Raw genomic sequence first — 22,419 nt, forward strand, 5'->3', positions numbered from 1 at the left:
GACTTTTTAAAATAATGGTTGGTAAATTAGTTGTTTTGAACAGATCATACATTAAAAAAAAGAGATTAACTATTATCCACACATGCAAATATTTCCGCACACAAACTGATGATTTTTATTTTTCTGTAGCATTTCCTATATTATCTTTTGATCTTACGTACTGACTTGGAGAAAATGACACATATGGCTCTTATATTTCGTAGTAGGTTTAAAATGGTCTCGTAAATATATTTTAAGCACTTTTGCCCCTTTAAGTTGATCTTCATCAAATATTTAACAACTTCTTGTTATTAGATTTTAGGCATAATACATTTTAACTTCGTTTTATTTCACATTTTTGGTGTACACAAGTTAACACTTAAATTTGTGTAGAGTTGAACAAGTAGATATACACGTCTTATGTGGCAATTCGTGTCCTACGCGACATCCTACATGTATTATATGTTATGTAGGACATATGTGTTTGCTTGTTTAACTTTATACAAATTTAAGTTCTTACTTATGTACATAAAAAATTGAAGGACATAAATATCATATAAATTAGCATATTTATATATTATGTCTAGATTTTATGAAAACTCTGAAAAAGAAATGATTTAACCAGAAGCACTAGAAAAATTCCCGTCAAATCTCCAAAATCACAGCACCAAAAACTGCATCATATACCAAAATAGTTTTTTTTTAACAGTAGCATATATCAGGCATAACAAAATTATACCAGACTCCAAAATCGATCGATACCAACAAAAATATCAAAAATTGCACCTCCATATCTATGTTCTTGTGAATTATCTTTTTCCCCCGATTCTTCTTAAATCTAATATTCAAAGTTCGTTAAATATTTGATTGAGATAACGATATTCACTTTGGCCAAATTAAAAGTGCTCAAAAATATATTTTAAAGACCATTTGAACCAACCCTCAAACATAAAGAGAATATTTTTGCTTTTTTTTTTCTCTAATGACTTGCGCCATAACTCAATTCTAGAAATTATTAAACTATAGACAAGTGGAAGAAAATGAAAAAAAAACAAACTTGAAAACAAATGATTCCAAACACGCAAGCATCGTGTGCTAATCAAGGAATATTACTAAAAAAATGTAACCAAAATTTACGAGGAATCCAGATTTCTTCGTCACTCACAAAATGTTCAACAAGTGTAAGTGAGAGATTAAGAGAACGACATAAATTGAAGCACATGCTTAGCGTCAAAGTCGTGTTGTTTTTACAAGTTCTTAAAAAAGAACAGCCGTTAGAGTAACAGTGTTATTCATTTAAAAAAAGAATAGAATTACTGTACCATTTTGTGGAATTTTCAGTGGCGTGGAGGACAATAAGACAAGAAATATCTAATCAAATCTTGCTTCACATCAAAGCTAAAAGACAATTGGACAGATAGTCCAAATATATATCAACATTCAACACACATGTATAAAATATAAATTGTACTAATTAAGCACTTTTTAAGATGCCTCCAAGGTCATCCACTGAATTGGAAATTATCTTCTCATATTCTCATCCCTAGGTTAAGCACACCAAACAATGAAAAAAAGAAAAAGAAAAAAAGAGGCAATATAATTCTTGTCACCCACAGGGAAAAACGCTCTATAGAAAATAGCAATCCGCCGTAATTCTAATTTTGCCTACTCCGGGGTATAAGAAACAAGTATTCAGTATAAGATCTAAAGTTTATAAGACAGTTTTTTTTTGTTAGTTAGGCTTCTCTTCTTGTTGTAGTAGTGATCGACAACACGTTGATTTTTATGTTGTTAGCTCATTTTTGATGGATCGTCTCTATCCATCATGTGTTATAATTAAATCTTTGGTATGATATACAACATATCTGCTATTAGAAAATTAAACATAAAACAATATATAATTGTAGGTAAATTTTCGTACGAATGACCAGACATTCAAGAATTACACAAATTCATTCCTAAACAATATAAATTGAAAGGAGAATGCAATATAGATTTTCTGATCAATCATATATCCTGATCTGTGATACGATTTTGAAAGATTATGTCAATTTTGTCACGTCCTTAGTCTTTTACTAAGCACACGTGCGATACTTAACAACTTATTCACGTTTTTGCACCACTTGCTCACAATCTTGATATGCCAAGTCAGCCTAAGACTCTAGAAATTGCTAAGAGAATGGAAGAGAGAACAGAAAATGATTGCTAGAAAAGATTGTATTGTAGAGAACTTTGTTTTTTGCTTGATGGTTTTTACAAATGGATGCCCCTCTATTTATACTACTAACTAGGGACTAATATGCAAATAATAATTATTGTGTAAGTACCTTCATATTTACAAGTAAGTCATTTTTCTAGAATACTCTATAATCCTAGAAGATTCCAAGGACTTTCTACGTAAATCTATGATATTCTAGGATCTTCCATGGGAAATCCCCACATTTCCCTATAATATTGCACTAAGTCTAGTCTTCTTTCCTATATAAGCTTCCACATTGATAATTTTATGTCACGTGGCGCCTATGTGGTTTGATGATGTGGCGGGTCATCATATTCTTCTGATGTGCGCTTACATAATGCCTCAAGTAGCACTCTAATAAGATAGTGACCCGCTCTGTCTGTCCATCTGTTTGCAGGTGAAAACTAGTAGAGAAGTGCAACTTCTTGCCAAGTGTGTCAAACAATTCTCTCCAAAAGTTCCCAGTTAAGTGGGGATCTCGATCACTGATGATATGCCTCGGTAAGCCCTAATACTACACCACATTCTTGAAGAACAGCTTGACGGCTTCCTTGGCTGTGCAACTTGGTGAGCAGGTATAAAAGTTGCATACTTAGAAAATCTATCCACGACCACTATCATAGTGCCATAACCATCACACTTTGGTAGACAAGTGATAAAGTCTATAATCACACTCTCCCATGAATGCTGTGCAACTAGTAATGGCTCCAAAAGTTTGGCTATCTCTGCTTAACCTTATCTTGTTGGCACACAAGACAAGTCTGAATATAGCACTCTATGTCCTTTCGCATGCGGGACCAGTAGAAGACCAACTCAACTAAGGCCCTAGTGCGACGTTGGCCTAAATGGCCTGACCACAAGGTGTCATAACTCTCCTTCATGATATGTCGCCTAATATCTCCAAACGTAGGCACATAGATTCTCCATCGAGTGGTGAGGAGCAGATCATTCTCCATCTAAAAATATCTCTTCTTCCCTTGGGTGGCTAACTCCATGAGTTGCTTGGCTACTAGATCATATTGCATACCCTCATTTATAGAGTCTCAAATGTCCCACCTTATTGTAGTAATGGCAGCAAGTTTGGTTTTTCGGCTCAAGGCATCAACCACAGCATTACCCCTGCCTGGCGTATATTCTAGTACATAATCAAACTTGGCTAAAAAGTCTTGTCACCTAGCCTGCTTCAGTGTAAGTTTCTTCTACGTCTAAAAGTAACTAGTGACCACATTGTCAGTATTGACCATGAATTTTGATCCAAGCAAGTAATGTCTCGATGTGCGAAGGCAATGCACAATGGCAGTCATCTCCTTTTCTTGCACTGTGTAACGACATTCAGTCTCATTTAATTTGCGGCTATCGAATTCTTTGTGATGCTTATCCTGCATTAAGACACCTACAATGGAAAAATCAGATGCATCTGTAAATACCTCGAATGTTTTGGTAAATTCTAGTAATGCCAAGACTGGCTCATCGATCACAACTGTCTTAAGTCCTTCAAATGACTTTTGACAATGTTTTATCCAAACCCATGGCTTGTTCTTCTTTAGAAACTCTTTCATTGGTACTGGCTTGGCTAAATATCCATTGATGAACCGACGATAGTAGTTAATAAGTCTAAGGAAGGATCTTAATTCGGTTACTTTTGTAGGTGCCTCCCACTCTTGAATATCTCATACTTTAGCCTCGTCTATGTGTAGCTCACCATTGCTGATGATATGGCCCAAAAAGTGTACCTTTGCTTGTGCAATCTCACACTTCTACCTCTTAATGTATAACTCATTCTCCTTCAAGACTTGGAAAGCCTTTCTTAAATGCTGTACATGCTCCTCTAAGGTGTTACTATATATGACTATATCATCTAAGTATACTACCACAGACTAATCAAGATATCGATAAAAGATCTTGTTCATGAAGATGAAAATATAGTAGGTACATTAGTTAAGCCGAAGGGCATTATAAACCACTCAAGGGCTCCATATCTTATCATACATGTTGTCTTTGGCTTGTATCCTTCCGTAATGTGAGCTTGGTAGTAGCCTTTTCGAAGGTCCACCTTGGTAAAGTACTTGGCTTGCCCAAGTCTATGAAATAGGTCAACTATAAGTATGATTGGATACTTGTTCTTCGTTGTGACTTTGTTTAGTGTTCAGTAGTCTATGCATAAGCACAATGATTCATCCTTCTTCTTTTGAAATAACACTGGTGCGCCAAATCGTTCCTTCCATGGATGGATATGACCAACATCTAGTAGCACTTTCAATTATTTCCTCAGCTCCTTAAACTCAGGTGGTTCCATATGATAAGAAGCGAATGCGAGTGGTTTGTCTCTTAGTTTCAACTCAATCTTATGATCTACCTCATGCCTAGGAGGTAGGTGCTTAGGAAGCTTGTTAGGCATCACATTTTTATTATCTTCCAGTAGCTTCTTTATACAAGGCGACAATGTCTCTTGGTAACCCACGTCTTCCTACAAGCTTGCAATAGTTACCATGAATGTTGGTTCCCCTTTATTGAGCCCCTTGTCTAATTACATAGCCAAAAGTTGTGCTTGTATTGGTCCATGCTGCACGGTAGGCACCATGCAAGTTCCTTTATGTTCCATTACCAAGAAATGTTAGAGGTAGGGGTTGATCATAGTATGATGATGTCTAAAGAACTCTTGCTCTAGAACAATATCAAAGATATAACATTAAAACTTGTCATACCTTTCCAACTGCCTAATTGGACACTAACATCATTAGCAAAACCATGAGCATTTTGAGCCTCGACATTCACGGTCTTAATGCGGGAGTTAGTTGGAGCGAGCTTCAACTTGAGTCTCTTTTTTGTAACCTTAATCACAAAATTATGGGTTGCTTCAGTATCCACTAATGCATGAGCTGTCTTGTTATTGATGGTAAGGTCCACGTACTGATTTTCATTGTCATCGGGTTGGATATCTTGCTTCTTGACAGCTCCACATAGTTCTATCGTACCCAGTTATGCATGCATGGACCCTCTTCTTGCTTTTCCCCCTTCTTCTCATGCACCATGGCATTGAGGCTCTTTAAGTTGGGATAGTTCCTGAAACCATGAGATCCTCCGCATATGTAGCATCCTTTCTTCTTGGCCTGTGCTTTCTTCTCGACATAGCTCTGACGGCCACTCAACTTCTTAAAATCAGATTTGTTGACCTTTTGAGTCTTCAGGCATTATTGGTAGGTCTGTTTTCCTTCTCCACAATCTCCCCCACTTTATTGTTGCTAATTTTTAACTCATTGCCTTTACCTTTATCAGAATTTTCATGTCAAAAATTCATCAAAGACTCAGCCTCTACTATGGCTTGGTCTATATCCGTGACTTGTCGGTATTACAACTCCTGATTGGCCTAATTTTGCAACCCATCCATGAAGTGAGACAATAAGTCATAGCTAATAAGGTTGGAAATTTGGAGCATAAGGGTGGTGAACTCCTTGATATAATCACGTATACTTCCTGTCTGCTTTAGCTCTCGAAGTTTACATCTTGCCTCGTACAAGACAGTATTTGGGAAGAACTGCCTCTTGAACTCGGACTTGAACTAATCCTATGTGATATTAGTGCATAAATTTCTCTCAACATCAGCCAATTTACGTCTCCACTATAGCACGAAAGTCTCTGATAAATACAAAACTGCAGTGTTGATCTTGGCATAGTCTTTTCTTATATTTCTATGTCGGAGAACTCTTTAGGTGCTAAAGAAAATTCTCTACTTCCTGTGCATCACGAATCCATTTGAAAATTGATGGCTTGGGAGCCTCGATCTTAGCCTTCCTCTCCATAAAAATATTTCTGGTGGTCTCAATCACGCCAGCATTGACCTGCTCTTTGAATGTCTCTATCTTTGCCTGCATGGCATCGATAGTGCTCAATGCCTCAATGAGTCTACACTATAAGATAGTGATAGTCTGCCTCATCTCTATCTAAATTTTTATGCGTCCATCGATGTCATTTCAGATGCTCTCGATCTCTTTAAGAGTGTGTCACTCAAGAACTCTTAGAGTGCCATCTACCTTTCTCAAGCGTTGGCCAAATATCTTGACTGCATCCATCCCCATATTAACCTTCATTACCCACTCTCTACCAAGTGAGACGTCCTCAGGCAGGACCTCCACATCATCCTCATTATCCTTAGTGGTAAAAGGTTCTTGGGATGTAAGCCCTTTATTTTGCTCAACCTTAGGCAACACCTCTTGATTTTTGTTGAAGGCATTCCTCTTTTTGCCATGGAATCTTGGGTGACGTTGGCTTGGGTTTTAGCAACATTGGTGTCTTCATCGTTTTCCATTTTCTTAGTTGTAACCTTGCTCTAATACCACATTGTCAAATCATTAGTCTTTTACTAAGCACACATATGACACTTAAAATTTGCTCACATTCTTGCACTACTTGCTTATGATCTTGCTATGCCAAGTCAGCTTAAGACTCTAGGAATCACTAAAAGAATGGAAGAGAGAACACAAGAGGATTTCTAGAAAAGATTGTAATGTAGAGAAATTTGAGTTTTGCTGGATGGTTTTTACAAATGAATGCCTCTTTATTTATACTACTAACTTAGGGACTAATATGAAAATAATAAGTATTGTGTAAGTCCCTACATATTTACAAGTAAGTCCCTTCTCTAGAATACTCTACAATCCTAGAAGTTTTCAAGGACTTTCTATGTAAATCTTTGATATTGTAGGATCTTCCAGGGAAAGTCTCCATATTTCGCTTGAATATTCTACTAAGTCTAGTCTTCTTTCCTATGTAAGCTACCATATAGACAATTTTATGCCATGTGGCGCCTATGTGATTTGATAAAGTGGTGGGTCATCATAATTTAGTATCAAAATCTACTTTCTACTTCATAAATCATAATTGGTCCTATTCAATGTGTATCTTAAAGTAAGATCCTCTATTTGATCCAGCAGAAAAACAACCTCGACAATTATATGAGTTCTATCATGGAGAATTGCAGTTTCTCGACATGTCCTGATATTTATCTTGTCGTTAAGTATATGTTTCAGCTAGGTGTGATTGACTTTAAGGGGGTTAAGCCTAATTCAGAAGTTTTCAAGAGTTTATGATACCGTTACAGTATATATATATATATTTCATCTAACTAAAAATATCATATAAAGAAGAAACTTTTACGCCCAACAACTCTCATGCTTTCTGTTGGTCAACAACCAACTAAAATCTCTACACTTCTTACTTGATAGGACTTAGATTTGGTTGAAAGGATCAAAAAAAGGAGATTATAATGAGCTTGAGTCGATTATTTCCAAGATTTAATTTCAGTTTTTTTTATGTAGTGGAAACGCCTTACAATCTGAAGTTTTATGCTTTAGAGAAGAAATATTTTTGGTAGATGTAGGACTTGGGACCCCAAATTTTTTATGCAAGATGAGCCTAAAGGGGTGCCAATCAACCGAGCCATTAGGTTATATATATAATATGATGGTATCATTTAATATTTGTACAATTTTTTCTAAATGTATGTTATGATATCATTGAGGAATTTAGAAGTATTTCATTGAGGATTTACTTGCTTGAAATAGTAGTTGCTCCTCAATTATACAATTTCAATATCATGATAATATATAAATATATTATCATAGTGTCATTCATGTACCATCGAATGACTTAGTAAAACCTTATGATGCCATCATAGTATGTGTGTACTATGATGATACCATTCAGGTTTTGTGCAATTTTATGTTATGCAATATATGTTTATGGTATCATTGAGGATTTTCAAAGTCCATCATTAAGAATTGATGATTAATTTGGTGAAACAGTGGTTGTTCTTTAATTATATTATTTTAATATCATGAGAATATATGTATATATTGTGATAGTATTATTCATGTAAAATTGAATGACTTGGGAAAAACCTTTTTGATATATATATATATATATTATATTTGATGATTTCCATAATTTGAGTTCTTGAATTCATTTTTTATAGTTTAATTCACATGAACCCTAGTTGAGTTGGTGGTCATTATATGAATATGCACTTATTTGAGTTGATGAGAATGATTTTCATGCATTAAACCAAGTATGATTTTGTATAGTTGATTGAGATTTGAACGAGCATGAGTCTTGAATGAAAATGAATTGAGTCTGAGAAGTCTTTAAAAATATTATTATTTAAATATGTGCATTTTAAATATAAATGAATGCTTTGAGATAGAATTTTGAGGAGATATAACTGAGTTTGAGAGCATGTTTTAAATGAAAGAGTTTGATGATTCTTGGTGAAATTGAATTTGATGAGAGTTTAATAAGTTTAGATGAGATGATTTGATTATATTTGTCACGACCTAGCCCCGTGGGCCGTGAATAGTGTCCGAATTGGACACTCGTATACACACATATTATCTATTGTCAATCGACAATTAAACACGATATAGAATTTGTATGGGTAGCACGTCGTCTCAAACAGTCATTTATATATATACCAAAATCAGCTATTTCTTGGGAAGTCTTAATTGTCAAAAATAAGATAACAGAATATGTAAGCCGACAAGGCTTCCACTCCGAATGTAAACGTCCAATAACATAAGCCATACTAGTACACCGGACAATATCTATATACAACCCACTCATGTGTCTACAGACCTCTAAGAGGATTAACAATAGCATATGACGGGACAGGGCCCCGCCGTACCCCTAAATACATAATTATATACATTATAAGGATTAGTACCAAAAATTTAGGCTCCAAGACAATGGAGCACTTCAACCCGTTGAGTAGAATCCTAAGGTGGCGGCTCTCCAAAATGAGTATCTGTACCTGCGGGCACGAAACGCAGCCCCCCGAAGAAGGGGGTCAGTACGAAATATGTACCGAGTATATAAAATATAAAATATCGTAAAGGAGATCACATCTAAAATAAAGATTCAGGAGTCAAGTATCATAATCAATAAATCACTGTACCTGTGTCTTATAAAATGAAGACATGCAGATCATCATCATATATCGTACCTGGCCCATTATGGGACTCGGTGTCACAATTATATCAATATATCGTCATATATATATATATACCATACCCGACCCTCTAGCAAGGGACTCAGTGAATAGAGTAGTGTACACTGATACCGTACCCGGCCCATTATGGGACTCGGTGCCATAATTATATCGTCATATCATCATAATATCATATTATCATATCACGTACCCGACCCTCTAGTAAGGGACTCAGTGAATAATGTAGTGGAATCCATACATGATAACATACCCGGCCTATCGTAGGACTCGGTGAATAATACCATAACAATATGCACGAATAAGGTATCATTAGCAACCTTGTGAAATTTGATCATTATCGAAGACTTAATAGAATAAGCAAAACAGTCCATCATTTGAAAACTAAGACAATAGTCATTATGAATCACACCAATTATGGATTATACTAAAATATGAATTATACCACAACATGAGTTATACCAACTAGGATGGTTGGAATCATACACATGAGTCAAGACATAACAATATAAATTTTGAAAATCAAGAACGGTAGCCATCCGAGTATATCTACGAATAAGAGTTTCTTTGGAATTTAAGCATACGTCATTCGTTCGTTTCATATGGATCATGCCAAAAGAAGAAAATGTTAACTTTACATACCTTTAGCGTTTATACGTATATGCTGTCCAATATTATCTCAACCTATATTAAAACGTTAAGAACTATGGTTAAGCTATGGACAAGAATAAAACGTAGTCTATCGTTAGTAGGTTATTTCTGAAAAAAATTGGAAAGCACCTCCCCTATACCGCTCACTTTTCCCACTTTCAAACCAGCCATATAATCATCAATCAACATCAACAATCCAAAATATTGACACAAAATAAGATTTATTATTGACAATAAGCCTAGAATATTTCCACCCGACTCATGTTACCAAAGCAGTAAATTCGGAAAGTCAAGTACCTCACGTTGTATCTAAATTTTGAAAATGAAAACGGCAAAACTGGACTTTATGACCTTCATGAAACATTTAGATCTATGTCTTAAGTTTCCAATGCAAAAGAAATCAACTCAAAAATCATTTTCTACAAAGATATATCATCACAATACGAACAGCTATACATGAAGGATTTTTCAATCCAGAATCTGGACAGAATTTGTCTTATGATTCATCCTCAGTTGTCGACATAATAACAGCAGATATAGACTAAGACATAAACATAAGAGTTGTAGGTACGTGTATTATCTTTCCAAAACATGTTTAATATCTAAAATCTAAGGTCTACACAATGAGATATTCCAGCATTACTACCAGCTACTCAATTCCAAAAACGGGTTTGAACATTCACAATCTTCATACACCTTTTTCCTCCAAATTCAAGAACAACAACTCATCAACAACATCAAAATAATATCAACCATTATTATACATCATCACTAAGCTAATTTCATCCATTTAATCTACCTAAAACAACCCTTTAACCTATAAATCTCAACAAATCACCAAACTAGTTTATAACACTATTTTCTCCGTTCTAATCCGTTAAAACTCTAACTAAACTTGTTAACAATGAAAAGGAGACTTTAATATTACCTTAAATTTGCAGCACCACATAAAATCTTCTCCTTATTGGATGATATCTAGCTCAAATTGAAGCCAATGCGACGTACAACAATTTTCTCTTCAAGAGCTTTGAGATTCGGAGCTTTAATCTTGGTCGGATTTGGTTTTTCTCTCAAGAACTTCCCCTCTCTCTCTCTCTGGAAATTTTTCTGGATATTTTCTTAGTCTAAAGTATGAAGGAAGAGATAAGAATTAGATTAATTTCGTGGGTATTGGGCCTGACCCGAATTAGAATTGGGTTGGGCCGAATTCACTATTTAGTTTGGCCTGTCAGACTTAAAACGTCTATATTTTATTACTCCGATATCACATTTCGTCCCACGACTTATGGTTGGAAATATATTTCAATTACCTACAACTTTCATTTTGAGAGTTTTCCCAAATTATAAAGAGGTTATGACCTCCCAAAGTCAGCTTACCCGAAACGTGACTTTAAGAAAAACATATTTGATGGCTTCTATTTTGATTTGGCTTAAGGGTCCTTCTTGAGATGTATTTTACTATACATAAATTATTCATATGACTTGGCATCTATAACAAATCATGTCCTTTTAAAATTTAAAATTAAAAGTCCTTGAATTTATAATCGTTAGCTTACGAATAATCCAAAATTAAAAAATACGGAATGTAACATTCTTCCCCCCTTTAGAACATTCGTCCTCGAATGTTAAACCCGCCTCATAAAGTCTTATAAGAAATTGGCGGAATAGTCTTTTTTTTTGCAACAACAAATAGTTTCATATGTCAATCAATATAATTAATCGAGAGGTTTAGATTACCTGTAGGCGTAGAAAACAAGTGAGGATACTTATCCTTCATCTCTTCCTCGGCTTCCCAGGTCATCTCTTCTCTATTGTTATTTCGCCACAATACTTTGACGGAATCCACATCCTTAGTACGTAACCTTCTGACTTGGCGATCAAGTATAGCTATAGGGTTTTCCTCGTAAGAAAGCTCCTCCGTCACCTGGATATCATCCATGGGGAATACTTTAGAAGGATCACCAATGCATTTGTGAAGCATCGACACGTGAAAAATAGGGTGCACTGCTTCCAAATCAGATGGTAGGTCCAACTCATATGCAACCTTGCCTATTCTATGAGTAACCTGATAAGGGCCAATATAGCGCGGGCTAAGCTTTCCTTTCTTACCAAATCTCATTACCCCCTTCATGGGTGACACCTTCAAAAACACCCAATCACTAACCTGAAACTCTAAGGGTCGACGTCGATTATCTGCATATGATTTCTGTCGACTCTGGGCTGCTAATAACCTTTCTCGAATAAGCTTCACTTTATCAACAGCTTGTTGAATCATATCGGTTCCGATTAACTTAGCCTCACCAATATCAAACCAACCAATAGGTGACCTGCACTTTCTGCCATATAAAGCCTCATACGGTGCCATCTGAATGCTAGAATGGTAGCTGTTATTATAGGCAAACTCAATAAGTGGTAGATGGTCATCCCAACTACCTCTAAAGTCAATAATACAGGCCCGTAACATATCTTCTAGCGTCTAAATAGTGCGTTCAGCCTGCCCATCAGTCTGAGGGTGAAATGCTGTACTAAGATTTATTTGTGTTCCCAATCCCTTCTGAAATGATCTCCAGAAGCTAGCTGTAAACTGAGCCCCTCTGTCTGAGATAATAGATATGGAAATCCCATGAAGTCTTACTATCTCTTTGATATATAACCTTGCATAGTCCTCCGCTGAATATGTAGTTCTAACTGGAAGAAAGTGGGCTGATTTTGTCAGCCTATCTACAATCACCCATATGGAATCATACTTTCGTGGAGTGCGAGGTAAGCCTGTAATAAAATCCATATTAATTTCTTTCCACTTCCAAGTCGGGATTTCCATCTCTTGTAATAGTCCGCCAGGCTTCTGATGCTCAATTTTAACTTGTTGGCAGTTTGGGCACTGGGCTACAAACTTTGCTATATCCTTCTTCATGCCATTCCACCAGTATAAACATCTAAGGTCATGATACATCTTTGTCGACCCTGGATGCACAGAATATCGGGCATAGTGTGCCTCTCCCAAAACCTGTTGTCGTAGCCCTATAATCTCAGGTACGCATAATCTGCCTCTATATCTTAGCACTCCGTCAGGTGTGACCTCGAATGGGGTCCTTTCTTTTTGAAGGGTTTTATCTCGATACTGTGCCAGAATAGGGTCTTCATACTGGCGTTGCTTTACCGCTTCCATGATAGAGGATTCAGCAACTCCTCGAATAAAACTCCACCATCACTAGAATCAGCCAAACAGACTCCAAGGTTAGCTAACTGGCAAATATCATGGACTATCTTTTCTCGTTCTGGTTGTACATCTACCAGGCTACCCATGGATTTACGGCTAAGTGCATCTGCTACAACATTTGCTTTCCCTGGGTGGTATAGAATATTAACATCATAATCTTTCAGCAACTCTAGCCACCTTCTCTGTCGCAAATTCAGGTCCTTCTGTTTAAAGATGTATTGGAGACTTTTGTGGTCCATATAGATATCAATATGTACACCATATAAATAATGCCTTCATAGTTTCAAAGCATGAATTACTGCTGCTAATTCCAGATCATGAGTTGGATAATTTCTTTCGTGCTTCCTTAACTGTCGGGAGGCGTAAGCTATGACTCTACCATGTTGTATCAATACACAACCTAACCCAACACAAGAAGCATCACAATAAATAACATAGCCATCTGGTCCTTCAGGAAGGGTTAGAATTGGGGCCGTAGTCAACTTGTCTTTCAGCAACTGAAAGCTTTGTTCAAAGGCATCGGTCCACTGGAACTTAACGTCCTTCTGAGTTAGCCTTGTTAAAGGTGCTGAAATTGAAGCAAATTTCTCAACGAATCTTCTGTAATATCCTGCTAGCCCAAGAAAACTACGTACCTCAGTAGGTGTCGTAGGTCTAGGCCAAGTCTTTACGGCCTCGATTTTCTGTGCATCTACTCGAATACCATCAGCTCCAATAATATGCCCCAAGAATGCTACTGAAGTCAACCAGAATTCACATTTAGAAAACTTAGCATACAACTTCTGGTGCTGGAGCACCCCAAGTACCTTCCTCAAATGATCTACGTGCTCCCCTTCCGATCGTGAGTAGACCAGAATATCATCAATAAATACAATCACGAACAAGTTTAGAAATGGCTTGAACACTCGGTTCATAAGATCCATAAACACTGTTGGGGCATTGGTCAGCCCAAAAGACATCACCCGAAACTCATAATGCCCGTATCGGGTCCTAAACGCAGTCTTTGGAATATCTGCCTCCTTTACCCGTACCTGGTGATAGTCTGACCGCAAGTCTATTTTTGAAAAACACTTAGCACCCTATAATTGGTCAAATAAATCATCAATCCTGGGGAGAGGATATCTATTCTTTATTGTCACCTTGTTCAACTGCCTATAATCAATACACATTCGTAGTGACCCATCTTTCTTCCTCACGAATAATACCGGTGCTCCCCAAGGTGATATACTGGGCCTAATGAAGCCTTTTTCTAATAGGTCTCGCAGTTGCTCCTTCAACTCCTTCAGTTCTGCGGGTGCCATTCTATAGGGAGGAATAGATATAGGCTGGGTATCTGGCAATATATCTATATTGAACTCTATCTCCCGCTCAGGAGAAAGACCTGGAAGTTCATCTGGGAATACATCTGTAAATTCGTTAACTACTGGAACTGACTGAAGAGTTGATACCTCTGCTTCCAAGTTATGGACACGAACCAGATGATAAATATAACCCTTTCTAACCATTTTCCTTGCCTTGATGTATGAAATAAACTTACCCCTCGGTGATGCTGTATTGCCCATCCATTCTATGACTGGTTCTCCTGGGAATTGGAATTGAACTACTTTTTCTCTACAATCAACATTAGCATAACAAGAAGCTAGCCAATCCATGCCCATAATAACATCAAATTCTGTCATAGCTAACTCTACCAAATCTACCTTGGTGTGTCGACTATATATAATCACCAAACAATCTCTATATACTTGGTTGGCTATAACAGAATCTCCTACCGGTGTAGCTACCTCAAATAGTTCTATTGATTCAGATTTTATTCCAATTCTAGTAGCAACAAAGGGAGATATATATGATAAGGTGGAACCTGGATCTATCAATGTATATACATCCTGTGAGAAAATTGATAATATACCTGTAACCACATTTGGCTACGCCTCCTGGTCCTGTCTACTAGACAAGGCATATATGCGGTTTGAAGGAACGCTAGAACTGAAAGATCCACCACGGCCTCTACCACGGCCTTCTGTTATCTGAATACCCTGCCCCACAGGGCGCATAGCTACAGAAGAAGATGAGCCAACAACTGACCCAGTAGGCTGAGCTGCACCATTTAAATTACCCCTAAATAGACACTCCCTCATAATATGGCCTTGACGGCCACAAGTAAAGCATGCACCTGTAGTAAAACGACATTCTCCAAAATGTGACCTACCACAACGAGGATACCGAGGTAAAGGTGGTCTCGACTGACGCAAACCCCTATTTATCTGTGAACTTGAAACCCTGGAGCTCTAACCGGATCCTGAATACCTTGTACTATCGAATCTACTACCTTTGAATTGTGGGGGTGCACTCCGAGCTGGATGAGAAGGATATCTACTATACTGCTGAGGCTGCTCGCCTTGAAATTCCCTAGAATAACTAGCCGATCTAGCTCTTTTACGCTGGCCTCTATCATGATCTCTATTGGACTGACGCCCTCTGTGCCGATCTTCTACTCCCTGTGCATATGCCTGTACCCGAGCAATATCCATACCTAGCTGAGAAGCCATTGCCATACAGCTATCAATCAAATAACGATCCAGCCCCATCACATACCGATGCACTCTATCAGCCATGTCAACTACAATAGCGGGCGCATATCTCGCCAACGAGTCAAACTCAAGGCTATAATCTCTGATGCTCCTGCCATTCTGCCTCAATTGTAAAAACCTATCTACTTTGGCTCGTCTTATCTCTGGAGGTAGAAAGTGGCCAAGGAAGGCCTCCATAAATTCACCCCACACCGCTGGAGGAGCACCCTCTCCCCTAGATAACTCCCATGACTCATACCAATTAATAGCTACATCACGCAGCCGATAGGAAACTAACTCAACAGACTCCGTCTCAGAAGCTTTAATTATCCTCAACGTACGCTGCACCTGTCGGATAAACTCCTGCGGGTCATCCCCGGGCCTTGACCCATAGAACTCTGGGGGATTACAAGTCAAGAAATCACGAGCCCTTAAACTATCATGTCTATCAGCATAGTCAACCCCTAACCCATGCCTGCGAGCCTGCCCTGTCGCTATTCTGGTCAGCAACTGAACTGCATCTCTCATAGTCCTATCCTCTGCCCCTGGCTGAGGAGCTGTAGGCTCAAGTACTGGAGCCTCTGGAGCTGGCGGTGAAGCAACCCCCCGATCCATAGTTGCAGTTGCTGCTGCTCTTTCCTCATATGGCGGCGTAGTAGAGCTCGCCGACTGGAGCACAACCTCAGGCATAGACTGGGCACGGGCCCTAGTAATCCTCGGGGTCCGGCTAGTCTCTCCTGCTACTGACTTTCCCTTTTGGGCAGCTGTCGCTTTTCTTGGAGGCATCGCTGTAAATATAATAGTATGTTAGGAAGAAATTATCCTGATAATACAGCTCTATCGCACGATTTAAAGTAAAAGAAATGATAACATCCTAAATATCCTATAGCCCCCTGTTTATAGATGTGGTGCACAACACACCAATAAACAAGACTCTACCAGACACGGTCTGTAGACACTCCGAGGATGAACTTTGATACCACTTTTGTCACGACCTAGCCCCGTGGGCCGTGAATAGTGTCCGAATTGGACAGTCGTATACACACATATTATCTATTGTCAATCGAAAATTAAACACGATATAGAATTTATATGGGTAGCACGTCGTATCAAACGGTCACTTATATATATACCAAAATCAGCTATTTCTTGGGGAGTCTTAATTGTCAAAAATAAGATAACAGAATATGTAAGTCGATAAGGCTTCCACTCCGAATGTAAACGTCCAAAAACATAAGCCATACTAGTACACCGGATAATATCTATATACAACCCACTCATGTGTCTACAGACCTCTAAGAGGATTAACAATAGAATATGACGGGACAGGGCCCCGCCGTACCCCTAAATACATAATTATATACATTATAAGGATTAGTACCAAAAGTTTAGGCTCCGAGACAATGGAGCACTTCAACCCGTTGAGTAGAATCCTAAGGTGGCGGCTCTCCAAAATGAGTATCTGTACCTGCGGGCACGAAACGCAGCCCTCCGAAGAAGGGGGTCAGTACGAAATATGTACAGAGTATATAAAACATAAAATATCGTAAAGGAGATCACATCTGAAATAAAGATTCAGGAGTCAAGTATCATAATCAATAAATCACTGTACCTGTGTCTTATAAAATGAAGACATGCATATCATCATCATATATCGTACCTGGCCCGTTATGGGACTCAGTGTCACAATTATATCAATATATCATCACATGTATAGATATACCATACCCGGCCCTCTAGCAAGGGACTCGGTGAATAGAGTAGTGTACACTGATACCGTACCCGGCCCATTATGGGACTCGGTGCCATAATCATATGGTCATATCATCATAATATCATATTATCATATCACGTACCCGGCCTTCTAGTAAGGGACTCGGTGAATTATGTAGTGGAATCCATACATGATAACATACCCGGCCTATCGTAGGACTCGGTGAATAATACCATAACAATATGCACGAATAAGGTATCATTAGCAACCTTGTGAAATTTGATCATTATCGGAGACTTAATAGAATAAGCAAAACAGACCATCATTTGAAAACCAAGACAATAGTCATTATGAATCACACTAATTATGGATTATACTAAAATATGAATTATACCACAACATGAGTTATACCAACTAGGATGGTTGGAATCATACACATGAGTCAAGACATAACAATATAAATTTTGAAAAATCAAGAACGGTAGACATCCGAGTATATCTACGAATAAGAGTTTCTTTGGAATTTAAGCATACGTCATTCGTTCGTTTCATATGGATCATGCCAAAAGAAGAAAATGTTAACTTTACATACCTTTAGCGTTTATACGTATATGCTGTCCAATATTGTCTCAACCTATATTAAAACGTTAAGCACTATGGTTAAGCTATGGACAAGAATAAAACGTAGTCTATCGTTAGTAGGTTATTTCTGAAAAAAATTGGACAACACCTCCCCTATACCGCTCACTTTTCCCACTTTCAAACCAGCCATATAATCATCAATCAACATCAACAATCCAAAATATTGACACAAAATAAGATTTATTATTGACAATAAGCCTAGAATATTTCCACCCGACTCATGTTACCAAAGTAGTAAATTCGGAAAGTCAAGTACCTCACGTTGTATCTAAATTTTGAAAATGAAAACGGCAAAACTGGACTTTATGACCTTCATGAAACATTTAGATCTATGTCTTAAGTTTCCAATGCAAAAGAAATCAACTCAAAAATCATTTTCTACAAAGATATATCATCACAATACGAACAGCTATACATGAAGGATTTTTCAATCCAGAATCTGGACAGAATTTGTCTTATGATTCATCCTCAGTTGTCGACATAATAACAGCAGATATAGACTAAGACATAAACATAAGAGTTGTAGGTACGTGTATTATCTTTCCAAAACATGTTTAATATCTAAAATCGAAGGTCTACACAATGAGATATTCCAGCATTACTACCAGCTACTCAATTCCAAAAACGGGTTTGAACATTCACAATCTTCATACACCTTTTTCCTCCAAATTCAAGAACAACAACTCATCAACAACATCAAAATAATATCAACCATTATTATACATCATCACTAAGCTAATTTCATCCATTTAATCTACCTAAAACAACCCTTTAACCTATAAATCTCAACAAATCACCAAACTAGTTTATAACACTATTTTCTCCGTTCTAATCCGTTAAAACTCTAACTAAACTTGTTAACAATGAAAAGGAGACTTTAATATTACCTTAAATTTGCAGCACCACATAAAATCTTCTCCTTATTGGATGATATCTAGCTCAAATTGAAGCCAATGCGACGTACAACAATTTTCTCTTCAAGAGCTTTGAGATTCGGAGCTTTAATCTTGGTCGGATTTGGTTTTTCTCTCAAGAACTTCCCCTCTCTCTCTCTCTGGAAATTTTTCTGGATATTTTCTTAGTCTAAAGTATGAAGGAAGAGATAAGAATTAGATTAATTTCGTGGGTATTGGGCCTGACCCGAATTAGAATTGGGTTGGGCCGAATTCACTATTTAGTTTGGCCTGTCAGACTTAAAACGTCTATATTTTATTACTCCGATATCACATTTCGTCCCACGACTTATGGTTGGAAATATATTTCAATTACCTACAACTTTCATTTTGAGAGTTTTCCCAAATTATAAAGAGGTTATGACCTCCCAAAGTCAGCTTACCCGAAACGTGACTTTAAGAAAAACATATTTGATGGCTTCTATTTTGATTTTTTTTTTTTTTTTTTTTTTTGGGAACAGACCTTACACGAGGCTCCCACCTCTCGTGCGCGGCCAGGGGTTGAGCCGCTCACCCCCAAGCTGTATTATACATAAAAACAGAAAAATACACGGAGGGGGACATAGACCTAACCTCCAATCCTATGGTGGTTCATAAGCCGACCATCCTACTAAGGGCAGCCAACTCATCCCCGATACAAGCACATGAAAAGAAAACCTAGAAACTATGCACCTAAAGGAAATGACTCCTCTCGATACAAAGAAACTAGGAAAGCATAAATAAGGGAGACTCTCCCTTTACATAAAATAAAGGAAAAATCTAAATAAAAATGGGGATGAATCCTCATAAATGCTATATATACAACAAAATTAGCATAGACGATGAACATCAAATAACATGGCTAAGATATAACATGGAAAATCACAAACACTGCAATTGGGTGCTCAATCCAAGGATGCAACACTAAATAGTAGATCATGGAGGCTTTTTAATCCGTTTGGTCTTCCTCCGTCTGAAGCTGGGCAAACCGACTCTATCTAGCATGTAGTAACCTCGAGTACCACGAGGTAGCTGCTGGAGGGTGGTGTAGTGGCCTGGAGTGGTAAGAGTGTGACTGTGCTTGGAGAGAGCATCCGCAGTGAAGTTTGCCTCCCTGTATACATGCCTGCAAGAAAAGCGAACAAATAATTTGGAAATACCAACAAGGTCCTGAGTTACTTGGTGAAGGCTCCACGGAGGTTTAGTCTGATGATTGATCCATTTAGTGAGCAACTCCGAGTCAACTTCTAAGATAACGTGCTGAAAACCCTGTTGAATGCACCATTTAAGCCCATAAACTGCCGCCTCTAGTTCAGCTTGATTGTTGGTTCCCTCCCCTAACGGTATGGCGTAGGCGAAGATGAATTTACCCATGTGATCTCTTAAGATGCCACCCCCCCCAATTGCCCCCGGATTACCCATCGCGCTGCCGTCAGTGTTCAGCTTGACGAAATCGAGTTGTGGCTTAATCCATGAGACTTGGGTGATCTTCATCTCATGAGTACACTTATCTATGTAGGAGATGGTGTGGATCCAGTTCGAGGGCCAATGGATATAGGGGTACGCGACTCTAAGAAGATTTGAGATGTCCTTGAAAACTGCAAATTTCACTCTCGCCAAGCTAGAACTCTTCCCCCCGTATTTGCTCGCGCGCCTATTCTTCCGCAAATTCCAACATATAAATATTGGGGTGGAATGGAGGATAAGTTTGTGAGCTTCTGTGCGGTACTTGCGAAGCCACCAGCTCATAACAAGAGGTTTGAGGGGTGTGGCTTCATGCCTTATGCCTAGGGAATTTGAGAAGTAGTGCCAAATATTCCTAGCGAAATGGCCAGTGCTGAAAATGTGCTCTATGGTGTCCGGACCTGGACTGTGGCAGCAATAGCATGGTGTGGAAACATAGCCAAATGCAGTGATCTTTTCCTCTGTTGGCAGCTTGCCTCTAAAAGCCCTCCACAACAAAAAAGAACATTTAAAGGGGATGTTTTTGTGCCAAGTGTAATGGTCGGAAAGTGTCTTGGTCCGGTGTTCCCTCACAAGCTGCCATGCCGAGGAACATGTGAAGTTCCCATTGGTATTCATCTTCCAAATGGCCTGATCCGGTGTGTTTCCTTGCAGCTGAAGTGTGGAAGAAGTAATGAGAGGAACGAGCTGCGCTGGTGCCAACTGATTTAGCATATCGATGTTCCATTGGCCATCTATACGAAAATCAGCCACCCTCGCATTGTTTTCTCTTCCCAACTCCTGCCTATAGTTGGCTAAGGGTCCGATACCTAGCCAATCGTCCCACCAAAAACAGCACGAACCCGAGTGAAGCCTCCATTGAATGTGAGGTTCGGCAATGTGTTTGTTGTGCATCATGTGTTTCCACACAAGCGACTGGCCAGTATGGAATTTTTTGATGATGGGATTCGCTCTTTGACAGTATTTGGCTCTAAGAAAATCACCCCACAATGTTGGTTTAGCTCTAAAGATCCACCATTGCTTTAACTGGAGAGATTTGCACACATCTGTAGTTCTCCTCAACCCAATACCTCCTTCGTCATAAGGGTAACAAAGTTTCTTCCATGAAGCCCAATGGTATTTTTTCTTGTTATCCTTCCACCCCCAGAAAAAATCAGCAGTGACTCTCTCAATCTGTTTGAGAGTAGTACGGGGGGGAGTAATGGCCGAAAGAAGGTGAATTGGGAGCGACTGAAGTACGTATTTCACGAGTGTAGCTCTACCGCCGTAGCTGAGGATTTTGGAGTGCCACCCTCTAATTCTGTTGACAACCTTAGAGACCATGTCCGTGTAGTACATGACTCTCTGCCTGCCAATGTACAGAGGGCATCCTAAGTAGGTGATGGGACTATGCTTCTGAGTGAAACCCGTAACCTGTTTCACCGTTTCCACATTGTCTTGGAGTGAATTGGGATGCATCATGAAGTGGCTCTTATTCTTGTTTATAAGCTGCCCTGATGTCTTTTCATACAGAGTCAAGGTCTTCATAATAATCTAGAGAATTTCCTTCCTTCCGGAGGAAAAGATGATAACATCATCCGCAAAACTCAAATGATTAATCTGTGGGCCTCTTTTCTCCATATGAAAACCACGGTAGAAGTGGTAATTATGAAGACTATTCAACATTCTGGACAGCACCTCCGCTCCCAAAATGAATAAGGCGGGAGAAAGAGGATCACCTTGTTTGAGCCCTCTGGTGGAGTGGAAAAAACCATGTCTAGACCCATTAACGATAACGAAGTACCAATTGTTAGACATGATTCGCCAAATCATATCAATAAAGGTCTCACCGAAGCCCATCCTTCTCAGTACTAGACAAGTATAGGACCAGGAGACTCTATCATATGCTTTGGCCATGTCTAACTTGATAACCACGTTTTCGCCAATAACAGGCTTTCGGATATCGTGGATAATCTCCTGTGCTAGCATGATATTTTCGGAGATGCTTCTTCCTTTTACAAACCCGGACTGA

General features: G+C 38.4%; 1 long non-coding RNA gene across 1 annotated transcript; it reads right to left on the reverse strand.

Moving 5' to 3' along the window:
* Window positions 1-16,306: 16,306 nt before the first annotated feature.
* On the reverse strand, window positions 16,307-19,003 carry LOC129901377 (uncharacterized). The gene is made up of 3 exons (XR_008769826.1): window positions 18,900-19,003; window positions 17,038-17,124; window positions 16,307-16,444 (listed from the first exon to the last, which is right to left on the reverse strand). It is a non-coding gene; the product is annotated as an uncharacterized LOC129901377 (long non-coding RNA).
* Between the last annotated feature and the right edge of the window lie 3,416 nt (window positions 19,004-22,419).

This window comes from Solanum dulcamara, chromosome 8 (assembly GCF_947179165.1).
Source record: "Solanum dulcamara chromosome 8, daSolDulc1.2, whole genome shotgun sequence".
NCBI classification, from domain to species: Eukaryota; Viridiplantae; Streptophyta; class Magnoliopsida; order Solanales; family Solanaceae; genus Solanum; species Solanum dulcamara.